A 6,780-nucleotide genomic window follows, 5' to 3' on the forward strand; every position below is an offset into this window, starting at 1 on the left:
CAACCCAATGTGAACAGCAGTTGAGAGCAGGAGGGGCAGGCGGCCCTGTCACCTGGCGGTGGTGTGTAGGGGCACCACGGCCTCTGTGCGGCAGTCTCCAGGTCAGGACAGCCGGGAGCTGCTGGCAGAGGGGTAGTGGCAGCGGTGGTGGAGCCAGCTGCCTTGTGGAATACAGGTGTCCAGTAGCCCATGAGTCCAGCCGAGTTCCCATCTCTCCTTCCTCAACCCTCCTCTCCACCACCTTCCCTGTCCCCTGTCACCTACCTCCACCCCAGAGTCCGGCCATGGCTCACCTATTCCCGGGCCCGGTGGGTTGCCGCTCCCCCTAACCGTGGTCTCCCCCACCTTCTGCCTATGAGGAAGCCTCCCGACATGAATCGGCCCATGGCGCTGTCTCTGGCAGAAAAGCGCCTCCAGAAGGAGTTCCTCCACCTTTCTCGGAACCCCCCAGAGCTGTGCTCCGCAGGGCCCATCACAGAAGATGTGTTCGACTGGCAGGGAATTGTACTGGGGCCCAGGGACAGCCCCTACCAGGGAGGGGTCTTCTTCCTTACCATCAATTCCCGTGGGAGTACCCCTTCAAACCACCCAAGATCCAATTTAAAACCCGAATTTGCCATCCGAACATAAACCATAATGGGTGCATCTGTCTGGCCATCCTTAATGCCGAGTGGTCTTCCGCACAGTTTCCAAAGTATTGCTCTCACTCAGCGCCATGTTATGTCATCCCAATCCACACAATATTCTCTTTCCAGAAATTGGGAAGATTTACATAAATGATAGGCCAAAGTATGATTTAATAGCTCAAGCATGGATGAAGAAGTATGCCCATGTAATTTCTAAAAGATGACCTTTTTGCCTTGCATTTGAGTTGTTTGCAGACCTTAAGGTTATAGCATTCTCCCTGTAGTAGTAATCCATCTTCTCACCGTGGTCGGCAAACTGCAGCTGGGGAGCCACATGCGGCTCTTTGGCCCCTTGAGTGTGGCTCTTCCTAAGCCTTAGGAGTACCCTAATTAAGTTAATAACAATGTACCTACCTATATAGTTTAAGTTTAAAAAATTTGGCTCTCAAAAGAAATTTCAGTCGTTGTACTGTTGATATTCGGCTCTGTTGACTAGTGAGTTTGCCGACCACTGTCAATAGTATCTTTCCCTTTGTAATAATCTTTTTAAATAAAAGAGTCTTCTTGCTTAGTCTGGATTTGTTTTTTATATGACAATGCAAAACTGTGCCTGGTAAAGGGTTAAAGAAATTGAGCCAGTGTTTTATCTGCAAACCTCAAATTCTACTTTTCTTATCAGTAAAGCTAATGAATAAATACACAATATACAAGTTATTTTAAGATCCATATCAATCACTTTTATGCACTAAAATTGTAAAATTTATGGCTGAGTCTTTTATAAAGCCAACCATCTAATGACTGTCCATCTAAATATAGTACATTACTCCAAGAAAAGTTTTTCTGAATTGTAATGCAATGAAAACCTGTATTACACTATTTCTGTCTAACTAATGTAACATTTGGAACAGATAGTGAGATTTCTTTTCTGACAAAATCCATGTGTTGAAATGTTTTAAATTAAAGAAATAACTTCAGGAGTAAAGCACTATTCTCTGCCAATTTCTCAGGCTTGTGAAATTCCCTAGAGTATGTGTAAATGACACTTACAATAGGAAAAGTTTTTAAAAGCCCAAGGATTCCTGAAAAGCCAGATTATAAAATATACAGGATATTGAAACCAACTTTTAAATATATTAATATCAGAAGCATATTTTCAATACTTATTTGTTCCATGATATCTCCTCTGCATACCAAGTGCAAAATATTCACATCACCCACAGTAACCATGAGTAAAAGAACTTTAGCTGGTGTGTCAGCAGTCAATGATAGTTTGTGAAGCAAATTTTTAAAAGCAAAAATCTGAATTTCTCTATGAAGAATTTATATGATGTTTTAATCTTTGTTAGGAAACAGAAAATTACATTTTTCTTGTTTTTGAAACTTATGTCTCCAAGAGCTGCTTATGGACAGAAGCTAATTCTAATTTCTCTCTGTGACTTAGCATTTAGTAGAGGCTGATTAATGTTTGGAACAGAAAGACAAAGGATATTGGTCTTTGTGCATTTATTCTCTTCCTACTTATCTCTTAGCCTCTTTGACCTCTTAATGCTGCTTACTCTTTTCTTTGTAAAATATTTCCTAGACACACAGGAGTGCTCATTACATACATGCCCACTTCAGAAAACACAAATTAAATGAGTAATGATACACTCATTAAATAGTAAAATATAGAATGAACTAATACATATAAAATCCCTGCATGTACCTCCCCATTTATCACCCTTCTGCACCCTAAACTGTAACCATTATTCTAAATTTTGTGTTAATTATTACTTTGTTTTTCTTTAGTTTCTTCCACATGTTTCATTTTGCTTATTATACAGTCACATAAATAAAATTATACTGCATATATTCTTTTGTAATTTGGCCATTTTACTTAAAGGTTCATTTCATTCCAAATTTGTTGAGATTTATTTATCTTTCTTGTGTAAAGCCTGGCTGTGCAAAGTGTCTTCCCATTGTTCCCTGACCAACAGCATTGGAATTACCTGGAAGTTTGTTAGAAATACAGAATCTGTGGCTGCACTACAAAAATCTCTGAAACAGAAATTGCATTTAACAAGATCGCCAAAAGATTCATATGTTAAAAGTTAAGAATCACTTCACTGGTGATTATAACACAATATATGTATTCATTTTCTTATCTATGGACATTTGCTTAGTTTCCATTTATTTACTAAACTACATTTTTTTTTATTCATCCAGCAAACATTTATTGTGTATTCTAGGCATTGAAGTGGGTACTTAGGACACTTCAGAGAACAAAACGGAAGGAAAACATTGTGTTTTATTCTAATGTGATAAAATACAAAAATATCTATATAATAAACACATTTCATGTTGTAAAATGATAGTGCTTGTTATGAACTCAATTGTGTCCCCTCTCAAATTTGTATGTTGAAGTCCTAACCTTTAGTATCTCAGAACATGACTGTATTTGGAGATAAGGCCTTTAAAGAGGTCATTAACTTAAAATGAAGTTGTTAGGGTCGATTCTAATCCAATATGACTGATTATCTTATAAGAAGAGACGATTAGGACACACAGACACCAGGAGTGCATATTAATAGAGGAAAGGCCATGGAGGACACAGCAATAAGTAGCCATACAGAAACTAAGAACAGAGGTCTCAGGAAAAACCACACATGCTAACACTTTGATCTTGGACTTCAGCTTCCAGAGCTGAGAAAATAAATTTCTGTTTATTAAGTCATTCAGTTTATGGTATTTGGTTATGGCAGCCTTAGCAAATACATGAAGTGTTGTAGAAAAAAGAGAAAGGTAAGATGAATGTGCCGGGAAAGAAATGTGTATAATTTAAAATAGGTTGATAAAGGTACCTTGCATTAAGGTGTTGTATGACCAAAGACCTCTAGGATAAAAAGAAATTTCATGAGGATACCTGATTGGTAAACACTGCAGTCACAGGAAACAGTTAAATAAAGGATCCACATAGGCAGTATGTACCTGACATGTTCATGGAAGAGCAAAATAGCCCAGTATGGCTGGAAGCAGAGTAAGCAAGGATGGAGAGTAATAGGAGATAAGTTAAAAGAGCTAATAGGACTTAGCCTTTTAATCTGATTAAAATGGGAAGCAATTACAGAGTCTCAGCAGAAACTGTGATCTAACTTACATTTGTAAAGTACTATTCTGGTTGCTGTGAGAGGATAGAATGTAGAGGGTCAAAAGGAAAAGGGGTAAGACCAGGTAGGGATAAATTTTGGAGTTAATTAGAAAAAAAATAATATACACATTAATGGTAATAAACCTTTGACAGATAATTTGTTGGAAATATATACTTTCTGGTTGTCATTTAGAAAATTCCATCTTAATTATTAGGATAAAGTTACTTAACTTTTCTTTTATGGTTATCTCATTTTGTTTCTTGATTATGAAGTCTTCTCCATCACAAGGTCATAAAAATATTTTTAAAAACGTTTTATAATTTAGCTTTATAGATGTAAGTCATTATTCCATCTGGAACTGATTTTCTGTATATGATTTTAGACAGAGAACTAATTTTGTTTTTCAATATGGATGACCAATTGTTGACACCATTGTCTCATTGTCAAATAATGCAATTAACACTAATGCCAGCTCTGTTGCATGTTGTATGAAAAGATATATATGTGTGTACATAAGTCTATTTCGGAGCTTTCTTATTTGATGGTCTCCACTCTCCTTTCCCTCTGCCAATCACCATATTGATGCCTGTGTCTATTTGATGTTGTTGGGTTTTTTTTGTTGTTTGCTTTTCTATTCTGTTTGTTTATTTTGTTCAATAATTCTGTATATAAGTGAAATGACATGGTATTTGTATTTCTCACACTGGCTTATTTCACTTAGCATAATACTCTCCAGGTCCCTATATGCTGTCTCAAAGGGTAAGAGACCCTTCTTTTTTACTGCTGCATAATGTACCACAGCTTTCTTTATCCATTCATCTACTGATGGACACTGGAGCTGTTTCCAGATCTTAGCTATTGTAAATTGTATTGCTATGAACATAAGGGTGCACAAATTCTTTCTGATTGATGTTTCGGGTTTCTTAGGATATATTACTAGAAGTGGAATCACTAGGTCAAATGGAAGTTCCATATTTAATTTTTTGAGGAAACTCCATATTGTTTTCCATAATGACAGCACCAATTTGCATTTCCACCAGCAGTGTACTAGGGTTTACTTTTCTCCACATCCACATCCTCACCCTCACTTGTTGTTGATTTGTTGATGGTAGCTATTCTGAAGGGTGAGTGGTTGTATGTCTTCTTTGGAGAAGTGTCTATTTTGGTACTTTGGCCATTTCTTAATTGTATTATTTTTAGTTAGTTTTTTGTTTGTTTGTTTTTGTTGTGGTGCTGAGTTGAGTTCTTTATAAATTTTGGATATTAACCCCTTATTCGAAGTATTATTGGCAAATATGTTCTTCCATTCAGTGGGTTGTCTTTTCATTTAGTTGATGGTTTCCTTTGCTGTGCAAAAACTTTTTAGTTTTATGTAGTCCCATTTGTTTATTTGTTCTTTGTTCCCCTTACCCAAAGATATATATCAGAAAAAATATTGCTACAGGAAATATCTGAGATTTTACTGCCTATGTTTACATATAGAATATTTATCGTTTTAAGTCTTTCATTTAAGTACTTAAACCATTTTGAATTTATTCTTGTGTATGATGTAAGAAGGTGGTCTAATTTTAGTTTTTGCATTTATTTGTCCAATTTTCTCAAGACCATTTCTTGAATAGACTGTCTTCACACCATTGTATGGTTTTTCTCCTTTGTCAAATATTGACCATAAAGGTGTGGGTTTGTTTCTGAGATATCTATTCTGTTCCATTGACATATATGTCTGCTTTTATGACAGTACCTTGTTGTTTTGATTACTATAGCCTTATATAGCTTAACTAGAGGCCCGGTGCATGGATTCGTGCACTGGTGGGGTCCCTCGATCTGGCCTGCAAGGATCGGCCCGAAACTGGCTCGCCAACATCCCCCCAGGGGTCCTGGATTGCGAGAGGGTGGTTCTTGGGTGACACACTCTGGAATCAGGCACCCTCCTCTCTTCTCCCAATATTATGTCACTTTCTCTCTGTATCTGTCTCACTTCTTTCATCTCACTTTACCCTAAGTTTGGCGGTAACTGATGACTTGTGGGCATTTAGCTGCAAAATGCAATTATTTAGCAAATAGGATTTACTTAGCCTGGAATCTAGTCGACCTAAGGAAGGACCCTGCTCTATGTCAGGCTCTCGCCCAGGCCCTTCCACCCAGGCGGAGCCTTTTGGTGGCAGGAACCTCCTTCTTCCCACCTGAGCTGCTCCTTCACCTTCTTCCCTTCCCGGAGGTTGCCTGCTGGTGCTACTGTTTCCCAGCCAAGAGTGGTAAAAGGGGGGATGAGATTATAAATGTTCATCACAATGTACTTTGCTTTACCTAAACTCTTTATGTTCAAGATTAAATAGCAGAAATTTTCAACCAGTACGTTGAGGCAGACAGGTGTGCTGCAAGAGGCACACTGGTGTGCCAAAAAATTGTTAAAACACGTTATAGCTGACTAGTCAGGGGCACTGACATCTTTTTACTTAGATTGTCAAATAAAAAATGGCAATAGTCAATAAAACAATAGCCATCTTGTGTGAATGAATCAAAATTACATCTATTGTCTTTGTCAGATAGACAAAAAATATATTTTTTGGTGTGCCACAGAATTTTAGTAATTAGTTTATGTGTGCCATGAGATAAAAAAGGTGAATAATTGCTGTTATATAGTTTTAATACTTTAGTAAATTGCAAATTTCCTTCAAGTACATACAATGTTATATTATTATAATAAATATACTAGCTTTTATAATTTTTAAACAATTTCCCTATTGTGCTTATTTAATAAACACTTTATTGGCACCTACAATATGCCAAACACTATTTTTAGCACCTTAGAAACATTTATTTAATCCTTATGACAACCCAATGAAGTAGTTACTATTATTATTCCCATTTTATAGATAATTATTTAAGTAACTTGCCCAAGATCACACAGTTGAAGTGTGACAGAACTCAAGCAGGTAGATGTTGAAGTTCTTAACAAGGTGTTCAGATTGCTTCTAATTGTTCATGTTGGTAATGTTGAAGAGAAATCCACAGGCCCAAAATGG

General features: G+C 37.0%; 1 pseudogene; it reads left to right on the plus strand.

Annotated features, from left to right (window-relative positions):
• The first annotated feature begins 372 nt into the window (after positions 1-372).
• Positions 373-850, plus strand: LOC106723964 (annotated as a pseudogene).
• The last annotated feature ends 5,930 nt before the right edge of the window (positions 851-6,780 follow it).

This window comes from Myotis brandtii, unplaced genomic scaffold (genome assembly GCF_000412655.1).
Source record: "Myotis brandtii unplaced genomic scaffold, ASM41265v1 scaffold685, whole genome shotgun sequence".
NCBI classification, from domain to species: Eukaryota; Metazoa; Chordata; class Mammalia; order Chiroptera; family Vespertilionidae; genus Myotis; species Myotis brandtii.